This window comes from Ochotona princeps, chromosome 4, assembly GCF_030435755.1.
Source record: "Ochotona princeps isolate mOchPri1 chromosome 4, mOchPri1.hap1, whole genome shotgun sequence".
In the NCBI taxonomy this organism is placed as follows: Eukaryota; Metazoa; Chordata; class Mammalia; order Lagomorpha; family Ochotonidae; genus Ochotona; species Ochotona princeps.
Window position 1 is genome coordinate 69,088,714 of NC_080835.1, and position 21,049 is coordinate 69,109,762.

Genomic DNA, 21,049 nt, shown 5'->3' on the forward strand with positions numbered 1-21,049 from the left:
TTCCTGGAACAGTCAAATGTAGGAAGATACATAGAGCATAAAAATAGGGCCCAGCGCAGTGGCCTAGTGGCTAGAGTCCTCACGTTGCATGCACCAGGATCCCATGTGGGTTCGGTTCACATCCCAGCTGCTCCATTTCCCTTCCAATTCCACGCTTGTGGTCTGGGAAAGCAACCCAAAGTCTTGGGACCCTGCCCCCACGTGGGAAACCTGAAAGAAGCTTTTGGTTCCTGGTTTCAGATCAGCTCAGCTCTGGCTGTTGTGGCTGCTTGACAAGCGAACCAGTGGAAGGAAGCTCTTTCTGTCTCTCCTTCACTCTGTAATTCTGACTTTCCAATAAAAACAAAGAAATCTTAGAAAGAAAAAAAGAAAGAAAGAAAGAGAAAAGAAGAGAAAAGGAAAGGAAAGGAAAGGAAAGGAAAGGAAAAGAAAGAAAAGAAAAGAAAAGAAAAGAAAAGAAAAGAAAAGAAAAGAAAAGAAAAGAAAAGAAAAGAAAAGAAAAGAAAAGAAAAGAAAAGAAAAGAAAAGGAAAGAAAAGGAAAGAAAACAGGATGGGAAGCAGGGAGTTGTCACCCCACCCTTAGGTGAAGCTTCTCAGTCTCTGAGTGCCTTTTTTCTGTTTCCAGGTGCCCCAGCTCCATCTTTAAGCGCATCATACATACCCTGGCACTCTCAGGTGCTCACCATCCTTAGGTGCTCACCCAAACCCAGTTGTTTAGGAGTTCTCATGGAAGTTAATCACATAAGCATGCCTGATTATAAACTCAATCTCTAGTCTCTCTCCTCCTACAAGAAGTCAGGAAGGAGAAGCTGAAAAGTTTATAGTTCTTTTTTTTAAAGATTTATTTATTTTTATTACAAAGTCAGATATACAGAGAGGAGAGACAGAGAGGAAGATCTTCCGTCCGATGATTTACTCCCCAAGAGACCACAACGGCTGGTGCTCGCTGATCTGAAGCCGGGAACCAGGAACCTCTTCCAGGTCTCCCACGTGGGTGCAGTGTCCCAGCGCTCTGGGCCATCCTCGACTGCTTTCCCAGGCCACAAGCAGGGAGCTGGATGGGAAGTGGAGCTGCTGGGATTAGACCCAGCGCCCATATGGGATCCTGGCGTGTTCAAGGCGAGGACTTTAGCTGCTAGGCCACGCCGCCGGGCCCTATAGTTCTTTTTTTTTAAAAAAAAAAATTATTTTATTTTTATTTGAAAGATAGAGTTACCCTACAATGGCTGGAGCTTGGCTGGTCCAAAGCCAGGAGCCAGGAGCTTCTTCTGGGTCTCCCAAATTAGTGCAAGGTCCAAGGACTTGATCCATCCTCCACTGCTTCCCTGGGAGCTGCATTGGAAGGGAATCAACAGGACTAGAACTGGTACCTAGATAGGCTACCAGCACCAAAGGTGAAGGCTTAGCCTACTACAACACAGAGTTGGCCCCAAGTTTTACACTTCTAGTCCAGCTTTTGTCTCTGGGGAGCTACTCCTGTTCTGAAACTATCTAGAGACCTTCCCAACTTTCCTCATTAGAACAAAAGTACTCCTATCACCCCCTTCTCAGAAAATTCCAAGAGATTTAGGAGCTCTATGTCAGCAACCAGAGACAAGGACCGGACAAGTATCTTTTTTTTTTTTAATAATAATTTAAAAATATATTTACCTAGTTGGCAGGAATACACGCCCACGTGGAACCACCAATTAGGGTGAAGAGGGTTGAGGAATGGGGGGAAAGTGGTTGAGATAACTGCCTGCCTCCGATCTCCTTTTTTCTTTTGATATCTATGGAAAGCGAGGTGAGAAAGGAAGAGAGCTGCTCCTAGCAGCCCAACTGTATCAGTGGCTGGGAATGGAGATAGTCACCCAACATCATCCAGGGTCCCCAGTGTGGAGCATGTTCTGAGAATACTGTTTAAGTGGTTTTGATAGTTCTGAAATATCATTGATTTCATTGCTCCAAGGTTGAGGAAATCTTTTCAAGAGTCATTGGCTGACATAGTCCACATTAGATTCCGATTCACCCAGATACTCGCTGTTTCGGGGAGCTATCTAATTTGCCCACCTTATAAGGTACCAGATGTGTCTACAGGCCTCAGTGAACTTGTTGTCATGTCCTCCATGAGCATCTGAGTATGCCATCCACATCCTCAGCAACTGTGGAGAACCAGTTCTGACACAAGCATTCCACGTTTCTGTGATTTTCACCATGGTTGGAGTTCTGAGTCCAGTGATTCAGTTGGTGAGTCCCAAAGAAACCTCACTAGAGGTGACCCCAACCTGACTCCTTTGTATACCAGCAGATGTGGGGTCTGGATCAGTCTGTCACTCAAATCAACCTACACACATTGGTGACTGCAGTCAACTGGTGAGCTCTGTCCTGAGCTCCATCTCATACACAAACCAATGGATGCTGTGGTCATGCCTAACCCTGCCCACCACACACTTGACTGTCAAGCACACCAGTGGGAACTATAGCCTAGTTGGAGTAATCCTCAGTAACTTCCATGAGGCCTGCCTTAAGCCCTAGTTCCTGCACATGATGGTATATGCAGCAGACGGGTCCAATTTGTCCTGCAACCAGGTCAACTCTTGTACACATCTATGGGCATTTGAGCCTAGGTCAGCCCAACTGACCTCACTATCCAGCCCACACTCATAGTGGTGGGTGCCACCACCACTGGTCCTGCCAGGCCTGCCACCAGTCCTGGTTCTCATGCTCACCAGTGAGAGCTACAGCCCATCAGAGGGGTGCCCACAATTTCTCTACTAGGCCCACTCCCAGCCCTAGATCTTACAGTTTCAGGTGGTTCTATGGTCTAGCCTGACAGGTCTTGCTTCCAGTCTCAGTACCTGCTTGCTGATGTTGCAGCAAAGGCCAACCAGTTTGCACTTACTCTGGTTCATGCACACACCAGTGAATATGTTTGCTTAGTCCAACCTGGTTCTCCCCCAACCCAGCTCTCATACAGGCCAATGGATTTTGTAGCCCTGCCCAGCCTGGCCTGCTCCCAGATCGGACCCACGTGTATGCTAACAGGTACTCTAATCTGGCCTGGTCTAGGCTGTTCCAACCATGGTTCTTGTGTTCACCTGTAGGGAATGCATCCTGACAGAGCCCAAGCTCCATCAGGTCACATCCCAGTGGCAGATCTCGCGCACACCAGTGGGTCCTTGGTCCTATCTGACTTGGTCCACCTCCTGTCCTGGCAGGACTAGCAGCCTGAATGCTACGGCCCAGTCATACCTGGTCCATGCCCAGATCCAGCTCTCACATGATTCACTAGGGCAGAGATCTAGCCCAACCTGACTCTCATGAGCACCCGTGGGTGCTGGAGTCTAGCCCAGTCTGGCACACCCCCAGAGCCAGTCCACACCCATGCTAAGGGATGTTGTAGCCATATCCAGTTTAGTTCATAACTCCCATTCTGACTTTCACACTCACTAATGGGAACCACAGCCCAGTCAGGGTATCCCCTTAGCTCTCTGACCAGCCTTGGTCCCAGCCACAGATCTTGCACATGCCAGTGGTTACTCCAAACCAGCCCTGCCTGGTCCATCCTCCCACCGCCACCACCGAGCCAACCCACACTCCTGTCAACAACTGAAGCAGTCCTGCCTGGCCTAACCAACATTCAGCCCTGACTCATGTGTTCACCAGCCAGAGTGACAGCCTTCAGCGAGGTTCCCAAATTCTCCCACCAGATCCCTTCTCAGACCCAAATCTTACGTGTTCTAGCAAGTGGCTAGGCCCTTACCTGGTACAGTCTTCCCCTCAGTGCCGGTCTTTGTGCGTGCTGGTGTATGTTGCAGTCCAGCCCACCCCACACCCAATTATTGGGTGCACCAGCCTGTTTCCAGCCCCAGTGCCCATAAGTGATGGTGAGTTCCATGATTATGTCTAGGTCAGCCCATCACTACCCCAGCCCTCAAGCAAACCAGCTGGTATGGCAGTTCCACAGGCTGAGCCCATGATCTCCCACAGAATCTGTTCCCAGACCCAGTTCTCTTGTGAGGTGGTTAGTGTTTTGGCCAGCCTAATGTGGTCTACCCACTGCCTTGCCTGCCTATCCAGGACCCATACATGCTCGCGCATGAGTCCCCACACCCCATCCTCTAGCATGCCAGTATCTGCCCCCACATATCTTTCAATAAATTGAATAAGCAAATATGATGGCACACTGGTGTAGCTAATACAAATTTGGCATTAATCAGGCCCAGGATACCCACGAGATATTAGCTGCTTTTCTCTTGCCTAGGTACAATGCAACTTAGGCAGTTGCCTACAGCTGAGGGCAAACATGTATCTTTTTATACAACATCCACCATTGGTCTATTTTTTTTCTGAGAAAAACCCTCTTCTTACCTTGAATTTATAATAAAGCAACAGTTGAATGTTCATTATCTATGTCAACATGTCTAACATATATATGTATACATATGTTAATAATTTACAAAATAACTGCTAAGAACTACTAGAATGGCATATGTGAAGCCGGGTAAACCTTATTATTTTGTAATAATCTATAGTCATCCCTGGGTATTACCCTTACAGGCTACAAACACTTATAAGTCCTTGGCATGTAATTAATGCTCAATAAATGTTTTCAATGAATAGTTTCAATCAGAACTTCGTGATAAGAAACACTCCCTTCTCGAGAGAAATCTGCAATATATTTGGGAAGAAAACAGAGATGTGAACACAAATAATAACTCTTTCCACAACCCTTACAGGAAAGAGAGACTGATAGCAATGAAAGTTCATACCTTGAAGCTACTTTGGGATCCAAGCACAGTTGCTGTGGGTTTGTCAGTGAGTCACTTCACTGTTCTACAGCTGTGAATCCTTTCCTGAGAAGGGCAGCCATCGGGAGACTCAGATAATCCACTGCTTAAAGCAATGCCTGGAACAAGAAAATGTTATAAATTTAAACCTCAAAGAGGATATAATTTTTGTCCCGAATAGCACTGGCATTGAGACCAAAGTGTTTGTTTGGGTTAATAAGGAACAAGATTAATAACGAGATGCCTGTATGATTTGGCATCCTGTGAAACACAGAGGCTTAATCTCAACCCAACAGAGAGGTCTGTGGTATTCAGAAAAACAAGTCATGTTGGCAGTCCCTGCCACGACTCCAGGACCTTGGATCGATCCTCTGTGGGTCCCTGCTGTGCACCTTTGACTTGGGAACCACTCAGAGCATGCGGGACTGGACCATCTTCTAGAAGCCAGTTACTCTGCATTTGGCTAAAGGAAGGCTTCGGTGGCCGCCCCTGCCAATTTCAGCTGGACAGTGGCCATGTGTTGGCAGCAGGACTCTGGAAAATGTGACCTCTTATTTCATTGTCTTCAAAACCACAGAGCTGATTTTTGGCCTCAACCAGGAAGCTGGTGTAAAACAATGAAGCAGTGGCTGCTTCATTAGGAGATTGTTCCATTAGCCTGGTTTCTACCCAGGTGGGTTAGTGGCAAGAAGGACACCCCTACCCATCTAGCCTCTCACCACCAGCCCAGCTGGAATATAGTGACTTTCCAGCATTTTCCCTTGCTGGCATGATAATACAATGGTTCTAAAATGCTGAAAATACGACCCAAGAGCCAAACTATCATCATTGTGCTCATTCCTATCCCTTACCCCTCCTAAGCTATCAAGATATGCCCTACTTCAGAAAACTCAACCCGAGAAGCCTAGCTGAATGTAAGGGTAATATGCCAAGATGTTCATCCCTTGACACATCAAATTCCTCAGCTGCACTCAATGGTAACTGACACATTTCTAGTTTTACATAAAACTGCATATGATTGAGACTATCTGCTCATGCCTAATCCTCCACACATAGCTCAGTGACAGTATCTGCTACTTTTCTCACTTGCTGTTACTTCCTTGTTCAAAAATAATGTTCATTTTAATTACCATTTTCTCAAAGGTTTCATTTTTGCTATAGGGAAGCAGAATATTAAGGGGGTTAGTGTCTACCTGATGAAGTCTGTTTGCATGGATTGCGATCACAACCTTGGTGCTTACTGACAAATAATACAACCTCTAGGTCCCTCAGTTGCAGTATCCGCAAGAATGGGATAAATGGAGTCTCCAGGAGTAAGCTCATATAAAATGCTTAGGGTTTATCTAAAAGGCAAGAAACAGTGAGTATTTATCAATTATGTACCCATTCCCATGGCCTCGTTTCATTCTTCAGCTCTGCTTATTGCAAATAGAACAGATATTGAACTCATTTCTTTATCAAATATTTTAATGAAAGAATTAAGCATTTTAATTTTTATGATAGTATGAGTATTAGTCAAGGTTTTTCAGAGAAACAGGACCAATCTGCTATAGAGCTACACATAGATTTTTTAGAAAGAATTCTCACATGATCCTAGATTCTGACAAGTCCCTTGAGGTACCATCTGTAAGTTGTAAAACCAGAAAATTCAGGGCTCTAATTTAGTTCTGATCCAAAGAAGTATCAGTGTCCAGGGTGGGAGAAAATGAATGTCTCACCTTAAGCAAAAGACAAATTCCCACTTTTTCCACCTCTTTTCTCTATTCAGGCCCTCAACACAATGGATCATGCACACCTGGGTAGGGACAATTTAATTTATTTAGATAACTGATTAAAATAACATTCTCAGCCTGGTGCAATGGCTCAGTGGCTAAACCTTTGCCTTGCAACTGCTGGGATCCCATTCAAGTCCCAGCTGCCTCACTTTCCATCCAGCTCTCTGATTGTGGCCTGGGAAAGCAGTTGAGGAGGGCCCAAAGCCTTGGGACCCTGCACCCACGCCGGAGACCTGGAAGAAGCTCTTGGTTCCTGACTTCAGACCAGCTCAGCTCCAACCATCATGGCCACTTAAGGAGTGAACTAGCTGACAGAAGATCTTTTCCTCTGTCTCTCTTTCTTTCTATACATCTTTCTAAAATAAATAAATAAATAAACAAATCTTTATAAAACAAAAACAGAAACAGCATTTTCTTCTAGAAATACACCCAGAGGTAGTGCTAGACTAGCTATCTGGGCATTGCCTAGCCTAGTCAAGTTGACAACGAAAACTAATCACCACAGTGAGGATAAAAATAACATGCAATAGTGGTACTAAAGATGTGTTTAGTTTTTTTGTGTGCTAACCTCTAAATCTAATTATTTATATAAACAAACTCATTAATCTTTGTAATCAATGGGTTATAACATCTGGGTATAAATTAATGCTGATACAAAAATCCGAGTTTTCAGTAGCCTAAAACTAGAACTTTGTAAGGCATTAAAAAAAAAAAAAAAGGATATTTCTCTCTAAATGAATCTACCCTTCCTAGTTCTTGGCATTAAATACTCTTTTATTTCTGGTACTGGCTGGATGATAGCTTCCTTTTTTTGCACATCCTAACTTAGAACAGACCAAGATTTGTAACCCTATATTTGGCACTAGAATTTGTCAACTGAATCTGAAAATCTAAATTTTCCCTTCATCACAACTCTTTGGTGTGGATATAATTATCCCATTCTACAGATGAGAAGCTAAGGCCCAGAGAGGTTACATGGTTACAGTTAGCAAACAGCAAGTCTTTGTGGGACCCCAGGGTCTTACCTGTTAAGTCTTTAATGACATTTATTGAGTGCCTACTACATGTAAGACACATCTCACTTCCACTGCCCTGTGAGGAGGAGCAATTTTCTATTTTCCGAATAATGCCTCCTGGGGAGATTAAATACTGTGTTTGCCAAGGTACTACATTCTGAAAATATGAGAACAGGATTGAAATGCGGAACACTGTAATTTCTACATGGACTGTGTAACTGACATAGCCAAGCCAATCAAGGAATGCACAAACTTGGCCAAGATATACTCAAATAATTTAGTATGATGCTCTGATAAGCGCTATGTTGAGGTGTATATGTGGTATAAAAAAAAAATTATCAGGGGCCTGGCACAGTAGCCTAGTAGCTAAACCCCTGCCTTGCACGCACCGGGATCCCACATGGGCACCAATTCGTTTCCTGGCTGTTCCACTTCCTATCCAGCTCCCTGCTTATGGCCCAGCAATACAGTAGAGGATGGCCCAAAGCCCTGAGACCCTTCACCTGTGCGGGAGGTCCAGAAAAAGCTCCTGGGTCCTGGCTCCTGGCTTTGGATCAGCTCAGCTCCAGCCGTGGCAGACAAAATATCTTTCTCTCTGTCTCTCCTTCTCCCTCTGTATATCTGTGTTTCCAAAATAAATAAATAAATATTCTCAGGCTTTTGTAGACATTTCTACAAACATGTGATATCTTTGCTGAATGTCATTTTTAAATCCATTATGTCCCACCACCTCATCAAAATGAAAACTGAACAACAAATATACCGCTTACAGTAACATTAAAATAAGCACTATGTCATTGAATTATTTGCAGAATGGAAAATTTGAAACTTAACAAGTTAATGAATCTCAGAGTTTCATATAATTACTTTTTTTAATACTTGGCAGGAACATTTTCCCCCATTAATAGTGTATTTCTTGTATTATAATGTGATATCATGATTAGTTCTTTTGGTGATGGTTTTCTGGAATCTTCTTGGCTAATCACTTTATCTTCTAAGGTTGAAAAAAGTTTTTAATATCAAAGAAGACAGAAATAATTTACATAGTGCAATTTCTATTGTAGCTGAAAGTAACAACCCATTTTTTGTGTGTGTCTTTTATTGGGCTAGTTTGGAACTTTGGCAAAAGCCTAAATGGAAGATGGAGTCTAGGGTGGGCGTTGGTCTAACAGTGAAGACCCAATTAGGATGCCCGTATCCCTTACAGCTGTCCCTGGGTTCAATGTTGAGGTCTGGCTTCTGATGCCAGCTTCTTGATAACTCAGAACTGGGGAGGCAGTGGTGACAGCTGAAGGAGTTAGGTTCCTGACAGCACATGGGAAAGCTGGAGTATGCCCCTGCAGGTGTAATGGGAAGAACTTCAGTGGAAAGGAGTGTTCTCTCTCTCTTTAAATGTTTTTTAAAAATTAGTTTGAATCTGTATCTTTTCCCCAGACTCAGCTTTGTGTTCAGGTTTTTATCTAACAATCTGTAAATGATGAAAGAAGAGAAAATACAAATCGAATGGCAAATGAAGGTTAAATTACACAAGCAGCAGGGAGCATGAAGGTCAAATTTCGCCATAAGATCCAAAACAGGTAGCAGGTGAAATGTTTCAGGCCAAATCCTCCCTCAAAATTGCTCTGTGGAGGCTGAGTCAGACACGCCGAGCCCAGGGATCTCTGGCTGACGTCAGTGCCCATTTGCAGAACAGTTTATTAAAGCTGCAGCCAGGCAGGCAGCCTTTGCGGCAAAGTTGTGCCCTTGAATTCTGCCTTTGAGGGTTAATGTGTCACCCTGTTTTCCAAAGTGTAGGCAGCCAGCTGGCTTCTGACACAGAGTATCAGGAGCTGCCAAGTCCTAACCTTCGGGGAGGGAGGGCTAGGTTTTCTGTCCTAGAGCTCATGCTTCTGCAATCTATGGTGTCCTTGAATCTGGCTCAATCAAGGTAAATGATCCTCAGATCCAAGACTTGGAGTCTGGGCGTTCATCATCCTAAGGACCTATTTTACTTTTCTCTTGATCCATTTCCTGGGGGGGGGTCTAATCACTCTTTAACTAGTATGTGTCAGGGAATTTGGTATGAGCAAGATCCAGATACACGGGAAAGCCACCACAGACATGCATGGTCCAGATGTTAATTAATCAAATCAGTAGCACTAGTGAATGTGAAATACTGAACTGAAACCGTGGGTGGGAGACTGGGTGGGGCTTCTCCCTCGATATTCTCTTTACCTCAGATATATGAAGGAAACAATATGGAAATAGTCTTACCCACTTTCCTATAGCCCTTGTGCCTTTTTACCCTAATTAACTATGTAAAGATTGTCAAAAATAAAATAAAATAAGATAAAATAAAAAGATTCTGTAACAGTGAGAATAAAAACTTTTTTAAACTTAAGGAGCCAGGAGTGAGCAGAGTGAGGAAGAGATTTCTAGGCAAAGGGAGGGACTGGGAGAAGGCTTCCTGGAGAGATGGGAATTGGGACTATGTAGAACCCTACTGGGAGGGTCATTAGGGCCTGGTTGAGAATCCAGTCATTTTACACAACCGCAGGACCTTTGGAGGGTCCTAAGCAGGGGGTGATGAGATCAGACAGGCCACTGAGAAAGATGGCCTGCTAGCAGTAAAGGCCTGCTAGCAGTAATGGCCTGCTAGAGCACACTAGGGCTGGGGGACGCTTTCAGATCACAGGCAGGGAAACCAATTAGGAAAATATGCGACTGACCACACCCTATACTAATGGGAATGTGTAGTCACAAGAATTTTCACTCATTGCTCCTGGGAATTCGAAGGGTACAGACGCAGTTTAGCAGATCCTTGCAAACTGAAATACCCTGTTACCATACCGTTCAGCAACTCTGCTCCTTCCTATCTACCCAGAGACATTGAATATTTGCATCTACACAAAAACCAACACACAGAAATTTGTGGCCATTTTAATCAGAGTTGCTAAAGCCTGGAAGCAATTTAGATTTCCTCCAGGAGATGATCCCACTGATATAGCCAGGATGTTGCTCCACACAGGAAAAAACAAAAAAAAAGGAGATAAGCTTTCAAGCCATGAAAAGGCATGCAAAACCCTTAAGTGCATGTTACTAAGTGAAGCCTGTGTTAGTGGGAAACTGGAGTTAGGGGCTGAACAGAAACAGACCCAGGTACTCTGATGTAGGATGCAGGTGTCATGATCACTAGGCAAAACACTTGTTTCTCTGATCTCATCTTGTTTGTCAGTCACAATCTTCAACATTGGAAACTGTGCTCCCTCCTGTATGCAATACCTTACTTCGTTCATCTTCTGCGTTGTACATTTTCCAAAGCACAGCCAGTTCTGATTTGATCTTGAAGGCTGTCTTGATAAGAATACAGCATTATAAGTAAATGGCTTTCAATGGAGCCCATCCAAGGAAAAAATGATTTCATAGCAAATTTATCTTAGGCATTTTTGCCTTTTTGTTGTTGTTGTTGTTGTTATTAAATGTTATCTATCTATTTAAGAGATGGGGGCTGGGAGAAGGGAAAGAGAGTGATCGAATACCACCCCCATCCACTGGTTCACTCTTCAAAGGTCCACAGTAGCTGCAATTTAGGGGTACCAAGTACTTGAGCTTTGCCTCCCAGAGGTTGCATTAGCAGGAACCTGCAATCCAGAGCAGGTCTAGGACTCAAACCCAGGCTCTCCAGGTGGCAGGCACGGGATGCAGACTTCTTAACTTCTATGCTGCCAAACATCCACCTCAAAGGGTTTTCTTTAAAGGACAATCAAGTGAACATTACATACTGCACACATTCTCTAAGTCACTTTCTAAGTTAGAGCCACATGTACCAGTAAAGGTAAACTTAAGAATATAGCCATGAGCCAAAACAAAAGTCATGTTGCCAAAATACATGCAGTATTTTATTATTTATACAGTTTTAAAATATTAAACAACACCGCAAATTATTTACAAACTCATACAAAACTTTTGTGAACATATGCAAATACATGATAAATAACAAGTTTAGGAGAGTAAGTGCCCCTGAAAGAGAAGGTGGATGGCACTGGGAAGGAGTACCCCAGAGGCTTCAGCTGTAGCTACAAAGGTCGTGATTACTTTTTAAAAATATGTGTAACAAGAAAAGCAAAGCTGCTAAGAATTGACAAGCATGGGTTCCTGGGAACGTATTCTGTCTTTCTGTATACTACGTTCCTAGTATTTTTAAAAATTTTAGGTTTACGATCTAGTGAGAGGCTAATAAGTAATACAACAGAGGCAATGCTAAAAGATTACAGGAGTACTGAAGAGGAAAGAAAATTCTAGCAGAATTTAGGTTGCAAAGGAGAAATATGGCCAAGGTTTGTGTCTGGATGCTTTGATTCAGTAAAAAGTGATTGAGCTCCTGTGCATTGTTTGCTCAAGCCACAGACCTGGCTGTCTGTGGAAGAGGCTGTATAACATCAGCTCACACACAAGAAGAGGAGCCGCCTTCACAGGCAGTGCTGTGACAGTCAGTAGGCACTGTGTTGGGGTTAAGCAAAAGGTTCTGAGGTACCCATGTCTGTTTTTGTGATTGGGAAAATCTTCACAAAGGATGAACCATCTAAACTAAACTTTAAGAATAAATACTGGGTGTGGGCAAAACAGGTGACAGGTACAACATAAAGGTGGAGCTATGAAAATTCAAGGTGACAAAATAGTACAGCGACTAATTTATGAAATAGCTCAGCATAGTGTATCAAATACTGACCTCTTTCCAGTAAATATTTGGGAAGGAAGGAGGGAAACCAGTGAAGGAAGGAGGGAGAAGGGAGAGAGAAGAAAAAGAAAGGGAAGAAATGACAGAAAGAGGAAGGAAGGAGGGAAGGAAAGAAGGGAGGAAGGGTGGGAGGGAGGAAACGGCTGTTTCAGCTGACAGAATACAGGCAAGTCAACAGGAGTATTTCATCAAGGAGTGACAATACATGATAAGGAGAACAGAGAGAAAACACTGGCTGCCTGGAGAGGAGCAGAGGAACTTAACCACATGGGGTGATACAGAGCTTGGGGAAAAAGACTAATTTCACAGAAAAGTTTGACGTTGGAGTATTTAATCAGGAGTGTTTAATAATTAGTCAGTTGTAGATGATGACATAAAGGAGCAAGTGAAATGCTTCTTTAAAATATTACTTAGCCGTTGAACTTGACTGGACAATAAGATGCTGGACTCTATGTTTGGTATACGCTTGCATTGGGGGAATCTCAAGTGAACTTGAGCTGTGTTCATGCAACAAGGTGGAGAAATCCACCATGGTGGGAGGGTTTGGGGACGGGTGGGGAGAACCCAAGTACCTATGAAACTGTGTCACATAATACAATGTAATTAATGAATTAAAAATAATAAATAATTTAAAAATTACCTATTAAATCAGTTTTATAAAAATACACCTTATATAAAATTTGTTAAACTATTTTAAGAATACAATTTTGTTAATTTTTGACAAATACATACACCCATGTAACCAAAACTAAAATATAGAATATTTCCATCATCCACAAAGGTCTTATGGTCTCCACCACCAGTAAAACAACCCCTTACCCCACAAAACTCAGATCAACATGAACAGATTTTGTGACATAGTAAATTAATTTTTCCTTTTCTACGATTTTACAGAATGTGCCTTTTTTTGGTCTGCCTTTTTTCATGCAGCATATAATTTAAAATATTCTTTTTGCCTGGATCAGTGGTTTATGCTTTTATATAGCCGAGTAATGTTTTACTGTGGATGCACCATACTGCATTTTGTTGATGGATGTTTGAGTTGGTTTCAACTTGAGTCTATTACAGATTAAGTTGTTATGAACATTTAAGTACAAGTCTCTGTGTGGAGGTATGTTTTTATTTCTCATGGGAGAAATAGCTACGAGCAGCATTGCTGCGGTACAGGCTAAGTGGGGACTTAATTCAGCAAGCAACCGATGACCAGTCCTGCAAAGTGCCTTTACCATTTCATATTTCCATCAGCAATGTGTGAATACTGGTTGTTCCATACCTTGCCAGCACCTGTGTTATCAGTATTTTTACTTTTAGACCTTCTAGTGAGTATACAGGTGCCATCTCATTCCTTACTTCTTTATTATAGGGTGCCTCGTGATGCTGAGTATTTTTTTCTTATATCATTTGTGTACATTCTTCTAAAAAAATTAGTCCTTTGGTTGCAAAAATTCTTTACACAAATTAGGGAGGCTAGGAAGCTAGAAAAGGCATTACCTGAGATGAGGAGTGATGGAGAAAGAGCAGCCTTTAAAATGTAAAGTAGGAAGCAGGAACTATGCCTTCAGTTTTGAACCCCCTCTGTTTGAAGACATGAAAAAGATGTTGGTTGAGATGCAGCAAGAAAACCAGAAGTGATTTCTGGAGCCCATGAGTGCACAGTCCATGAATAGACCGAGTTTCATCGCATGGAAGCCTTCCTAACAGCATCAAATATCACAACAGGTCGAGGAAAACACACATTTTTTAAAAATTCAAATCCCTTTTTTTAAGCATTAACAACAACCTGTTAGAAATCATTTTATTGGAGTTTGGCCAGTATATATATATATATATATATATATATATTTTTTAAAAGAACTAAAAGTGTATTGCAACTGCTAAGGTTAGTTGTTATTTATGGGATTTTTTTTTGCTCTCATATGCAAAATATCTTTCACTTTGGATTATGGTAAAAGAAACAATTGGAAGAAAAAAGAAGGCCACAGATGGATCACCAGCATTGTCTTAGTAAAGGTGGTAGCTGAGAATATGAAATCAGTTGAGTCTAGCTTTCCACCATGGCTTCTTCCTTGCTAGATGTATGACCTTGGCTACGTTCTGGAAACACTTGCAATTCTCATTTTTCTTAAGTAAGTTTTGGGAAGGATGACAGTAGCCACCTCAATGGGCTATCAACAAGCCCACTTTTCTGCGTGAAGGAGTCCAGTGGCTCCCTCTCAAACCAGGCTCACTCTGAGTGAGGGGTCTTGGTTGAGTCCAAGGAATCTGGACACAATTTCATCCCCTGACCCCTCTGTTGGAGTTCATGCTACAAGACCATGAGGAAAAGTAAGCCAAAGCTACCAGCTGACATTGTTACTGTTATCATATTAGGGCAAGAACCAAACCTTATTAAAGAAATAAATCTAATGCATAGTAGAGACTCTTTAAAAGTTTGGTTGGTGGAAACAAACCAAATTTCCATTTGCAAGAACAATAAAATGTTTTATAACCATATAATAGGATATCATTCACTCATGGAAAAGAAGGATGAATCTATCTAAGCAAAGAAAACTATTTAAAAAGGTCACATGGAGGGGCTGGCATGGTAGCTCAACAGGCTAATACTCTGCCTGCAGCACCAGCATCCCATATGGCTGCAAGTTCTAGTCCCAGCTGCTCCACTTCCCATCCAGCTTATCTGCTGATGGTCTAGGAAAGCAGCAGAGGATGGTCCAAGTCCTAGGGATCTGCAGCCACATGGGAATACCAGAAGAAGTTCCTGGCTCTTGGCTTTGAATCAGCTCATCTCTGCCCATTGTGGCCATTTGGGGAGTTAGCCAGTGGATGGAAGATCTCTCTCTATTTCTCACTCTCTGTAAAATCTGCCTTTCAAATAAAAATAAATACATCTTTATAAAAAAAAAATAAGGTCACACAGAGAATATGAAGTATCCAGAGCAGTGCAGTCCAAGGAAGCAGCAACAGATCAGTGATTTTGAGAGGCTGGTAAGCAGGAAGGAGAAGGGATGGCTTGGTAGCCCTGGCTCCCTCACGCACTGGTGAAAATGTTCTTATAGGAGATACAGATGATGGTTTCACACATCCAACACTGTGAATGTACTGAATGCCGCAAAACTGCTAACTTTAAAATAGCTTCAATGGGGCCTTTGTGGTGGCTGTACAGACTAATCCTTGGCAGCACCAGCATTCATTGTGCATGGCCTGTGCGTGTCCTGGCTGCTCCACTTCTGATTCACTTCCCTGCTTGAGCATCCACTGCTGCTTTCCCTTGGGCTCCTGTACCCATGTAGGAGACGTTAAATGAGCTCTTGGCTCCTGGCTTCAAATCAACTCAGTTCTGGTCATTGCAGCCATTTGGGGAATGAACTAGCAGAAGGAAAACCTCTATGTGTGTCTCCCCTTCTCTCTGTAAAATGTGTCTTTTCAATGAAAATTAATAAGTTTTAAAAATGTTTTCACTATGCCAGGTAAGGTAGAACTGACTGGCACATGTGACATCTGGGACTGGGAGTGGCCTTGGAGAATTTGGGAAACTTCCCTCGTAGGCTGTCATTCCCACTAGTGAGCATGTGAGTCAGAATTGGGTGTTGGTCAGGCCAGGCAAGGTAGCTCCACTTGTGAACAAGTATATGGGTTGATTCTGGGGAAGGCTGGCTGGGTATGGCTGGGCCAAACCGTAGAATACTGGCATGTGCAGGAGTCAGGATAGTGTGCAGGCCATGTTGGGCTAGGTTATCACATCTACCAGTTTTCATGAAAGCCAGGGATGGGAGCAGGCTGTGCAGGACTAGGCTGAAGCACTCAACAGCCAGAGTTGTGAATTGGTGTGGGCTGGGCCAGGTCAGGCTGAAGCATCCAATGGCAAAGGCCAAGATTGGGAGTGGGTTATGCAGGACTGGGCTGGAGCAACCACTGGCATGTGCAAGATCTGTGACTGGGACTGAGGCTGGTCGGGAATCTAAGGGGACATCATGACTGGGCTGCAGTTCACACTGGTGAGCACAAGAGCCAGAGTGAGGGTGGCGAATTGGGCTGGACATGAATACATTATCCCTTGGCATGGAAATGGACTGGGTCTGGCATGTGCCAGACTGTGCTAGATCCAGCATCCACTGGTGTTTGTGAGAGCCACATTGGCTGTAGGACAGGCTGGACTAGGTCTCTGCAACCACTGAATCATGCAGGAGCTGAGTACAGGTGTGGCCCAGGCATAGCTAGCTGGGCTGTAGCGCCCAACAGTAAGAGCTGGAATGGGTGTGGGCTGGTTGGACAAGGACACTATTCCTGCCAGGACAGGAGGAGGACCAAGCCAGGCTGGGCCAAAGACCCACTGGTATGCGCAAGATCTGCCACCAGGAAGTGACCTGATAGAGGAACTTGGGGAACTCCTCTTTCAGGATGAAGTCCCTGCAGGTGAGCACAAAAACCATGCTGGGTGCAGCCCAGACTAGATTAGGTTACAGTACCTGATGGCACATGTGGGTTCGGTCTGGGGGCGGGCCAGACTGTAGGAGCTCATAACACCCACTGCAGATCTGAAAACCAGGACTGGGTGCAGAACAGGCTATGTTGGGCCATAACACCAGCCAGTTCGTGTGAGGGTCAGGACTGGAGGCAGTCCAGGCTGGGCTGGGTTATAGCACTGGCCAGCCTGAGTTGGAACTGGGGGCAGACCAGGCCCAGAAAGGCTTCAGCACCTGCTGGTGAGCTAAGCTACAGTTCCCTCTGATGTATATTAGGGTTGAGTGTGGTGAGCAGGGTTGTGCTGGGCCGTAGCATCGATTTGTTTGCATATGAGATAGGGCTGGCTACAGAACTGACCAGGTGACTGCAACCACCGGTGTATGTGTAGGTTAATGTGGGTGACAGACTGAGCTGGGCCCTGTACTGCCTAACACACAGAGGAGTCAGGTCTGGGGTCACCTCAGGCAAGGTTTCTTTGGAGACCGTCAAAACTAAATTGCTGAACTCAGAACTCTAACTATGGGGAGAATCTTAGGATCTGTGATCTGACTGTGGAGCACATGTATCAGAATGGACCTCCTTGATTGCTAAAGATGATGTGGCGGACAGCATGCTCACATACACATGGAGGACATGATGACCAATTCATTGAGGCCTGCAGAGGACATTTAATACCATGGAGGGGAGGACAAATTGGACGACTCCCCTAGCCAAGCGTTGACAGCCAGTATCTGGGTGAGTGGAGACTCTAAGGTGGGCTATGTCAAGCAGTGGACTGTGGAAGGATTTCCTTATCCTTGGAGCGACAATATCAACAGCATTCATAATTATCGAAACCACTTAAGCAGTGCCCATGACACATGCTCCACACTGGGGACCCTGGGATGACATTAGGAGGCCATCCCCCATCCCTGGGTACTGATGTTGTTAGGATGCTGTATGCAGTTTCTCCCCTTCTCTCCTCCCTTCCCCCAGAAATAGGAAAAAGGAAAAGAGGATTGGAAACAATGGTCTCATTCACTCACTTTCATCTATTCCTCAACAATTCCTACCCTATTCAGGTGTCCACATGGACATGCACCCTTCTCAACTATGTAAAACATCATCATCACAAAAAAAGTCTTCAATGAGGGGAGAGGGAGCCTGGCCTGACAGCTTAGTTGGCTACTCCTCCCCTTGTAGGTGCCGGGAACCGACATGGGCACCTGTTTCTATCCTGGCTGTTCCACTTCCCATCCGGTTCTCTGCTTGTGGCCTGGGAAGGCACCAGAGAGTGGCTTTGGGACCCTGCACCTCAAATAGGAGACTCAAGAAACTCCTGGCTCCTGGCTTTGGATTGGCTCAGCTCCAGCTGTTGCGGCCACTTGGGGAATGAATCAGAAGATGGAAGATCTTTCTCTTTGTCTCTCCTGCTCTCTGTAAATCTGCTTTTCCAACACAAAAGAATAAATCTTTGAAACAAATGTTTTCAATGGTGGATTTTTATGAATATGTCGCCATTTAAAATCTAAAACACCCTATATGTAAGGATCTTTCACGCCTATTTTGTCATCTTCCCAAACTGTCTCCAAAAATAAAAGTTTATTTGGAAATACAGAGTGGTGGAGACAAGAGGAGGTGTTCCTAAGGATGGGCAGACATGAGTGTGCTCAAAGCAGGAAGGGAGCCATGAGAGGAGAGAGTGAATGAGCATGGAGAACAAAGTTCTTCCGTGCAGAGTATTTCTGGGGTCTTCCCATCAGCAGCCCTGAATCCTCTCTCTGCAGCTGTGAAGCCTGCTTAAGGACATGTCCCCTGTTGTAAGGTCCTGAGGACCAACCCCAGGTGATCTCTCTGTTTGGAAGGACCCTGAAGCCGTGAGGTAGACACGGGCAGAACCTTCCTTCCTCCCTCAGGTGGAGTGTATGTTATTACTGTTCCCTCAGGACACAGGAATAAAGGCACAGATAATTAATACATAACTTCCTAGGAGTGTTCTTTTGGCAAGTGTGTGGCTCGGCCTCAGGAGCTTGGGAGCTTAAAAAATCTTTATTACAAACTGACTTCTCAGTAAATGGCATTATTGGTGTTAATAATTAGTCAATTTACTATTGTGTACACTATTGAGTGGAGCAGCAATGTGTGTAAGCATAAGATGATCTTTAAAACTCTCACGTTGGTGTTAGAGGTATCGAATGCCCTTCCAATATACTGGTTTTCTTACTTCTGTCTGAGCTGCCATTAACTAGAAAGCCACTCTGCTTTCCCCAAGAGGGTGACACAAGCATCCTTTGGCTCCTTTCCTTCCCAAACATGCTCAGTTTTCATGTTCTAATTTTGGCTGTAGATTAAATATTAGCTTCCAAAAGTTCTATAAATAAAAGTGAGCACAGGATATATTAGAATATTAAATGAGTAATTAGTACATCTCAGTCTAATATACATTAAAACATTTTGACTGTGGCATCGTGGGCTAAGCTTCCTCTGCTTGTGGCACCAACAGGCATCCCAACTGTTCCACTTGCCGTCCAGTTCCATGCTTATGGCCTGGGAGGCAGCAGAAGTTGGCCCTAGTGCTTGGGATCCTGAAAGAACATAGGAGACCCAGAAGAAGTCCCTGGCTCCCAGCTTCAGATTGGCTCAGCTTCGGCTACTGTGGCTGTTGGAGGAGTTAACTAGTAGATGCAAGATCTCTCTCTCCTTTTCTCTGTGTAAGTCTGCCTTTCAAATAAGAATATTTTTTTAAAATGCACTAGCAGGTCTGGAATCAGTGCAGAGTCAGGAGGGTGGACTGAGGGATGGGGGTGAGGCCAAGTTGGAGGTGGCAGGTACTTTAAATTGGATGCTGCTAAAGATTAGGACCAGGAAAGTAAGGCCATATGGGATCGATTGCCTTAGGGATGAGGACTATAGCTGGAGGAGTGGAATGACAATGAAGACAGTGGTTTAACTATCCTGCAAGAGTTTTGTTAGAAGGTTTCAAAAAGAAGGTTGAGTCACAGAGGAGTACGATCTAGCTTTTGTTGGTCATGGACTTATAGAAACCATCTCTCTGAGAAAGAAAGTAAATGACCACTATTTTTTATAGTAACCTTCACAAAATTAAAGCTACTAACTGATGCCATTTCAATTTTTTTCCTTGAGCAAATAGTCAGCTTTCTTTAATACTTTAGTAAAGCTCATTTCTTGGCCTGTTAATCCATGTCATTTTTAATATAGTTTTCCAAAATTTCCCCCACATCATGGAGATCTCAAATCATTCCTAATAAAAATTAATACCAAATTATTAAATAATTATATGAATAAATGAAAGGAGTCTTCTTTTGCTCCCCCCCTCCTTTTTATAGTTATTTATTTTTATTTGGAAGTCAGATTTTACAGAGAGAGGACAGAGAGAAATACCTTTCATCTTCTGGTTCACTCTCACAAATGACTGCATGGCCAGAGCTAAGCTGACCCAAAGCCAGGAGTAAAGAGCTTCTTCTGGGTTTCCCAGGTAGGTGCAGGGACCCAAGGACCCCAGACTTGCTCCATAGCCTTCCCAGGCTGGAAGGCAGGGAGCTGGATTAGAAGTGGAGCAGCCAGGACACAAACCTGAGCCCCAAACGGATGCTGGCACCACAAGGCAGAAGAATAGCCTGATGCACCACTGTGCTGGTCCCTCCCCAATTCCTTCTAGGCTGAGTTTTTGTGGTTTATAAAAAGTATCTGTAAGGAAAAAAAAAAACCACCATGCATTAAGTCATGTAAAATGTCAGCATGTGAGAGCTCCATGAGGCTAGTTGGGCCATCATTACCAGCTTGTACAGCCTATCGAGAACCTTAGATAGTGTTTTCATTTTCTGTTTTTTAATTACCTTGTCATTCACCTCAGTCTTACCTTTATCATCTTTCATTATAAGGCATTTTTCCCCCTTAAAAAATGAGAAGTTGTTGTCATGGAAAACCTCATTTATGGTCATTACTTTGCTATACTGGGGACCCACAGCCATGAAGTGAGGGATCATTTGGGGCTGACGTAGATCCCCAATAACATTAAAGAAGCTATGTAAATAATAAGCAAATGCCTAAATGAGATCAGACCGGACTTAATGTTTAATAATTTGACAAAATGTACCTGGATCTCATCACTCTCCTGTTTAAATACATGTTTCTGCTTGTATATATGTCTCTCTCTATATATATACACACATAGTTTAGGGTGGATCTTGGCACAGATGCACATCAATTGCATGGTAGCAATAATGAAAGGAAAAAGAAGACACGATTTTCCAGGCAACCAGAACACACCACTAAGGACATGCTTGGAGGCGGGGATGTACTGAACT

General features: G+C 43.6%; 1 long non-coding RNA gene across 1 annotated transcript in view; it reads right to left on the minus strand.

Moving 5' to 3' along the window:
• Positions 1 to 21,049, minus strand: part of LOC131480088 (uncharacterized) — a 35,528-nt gene that overhangs the window by 11,531 nt on the left and 2,948 nt on the right. Inside the window, exons 3-4 of the long non-coding RNA XR_009245243.1 lie at positions 13,770 to 13,853; positions 4,753 to 4,889 (exon numbers count right to left, since the gene is read on the minus strand). This is a non-coding gene — a long non-coding RNA (uncharacterized LOC131480088). The remainder of the gene's footprint in view (positions 1 to 4,752; positions 4,890 to 13,769; positions 13,854 to 21,049) is intronic.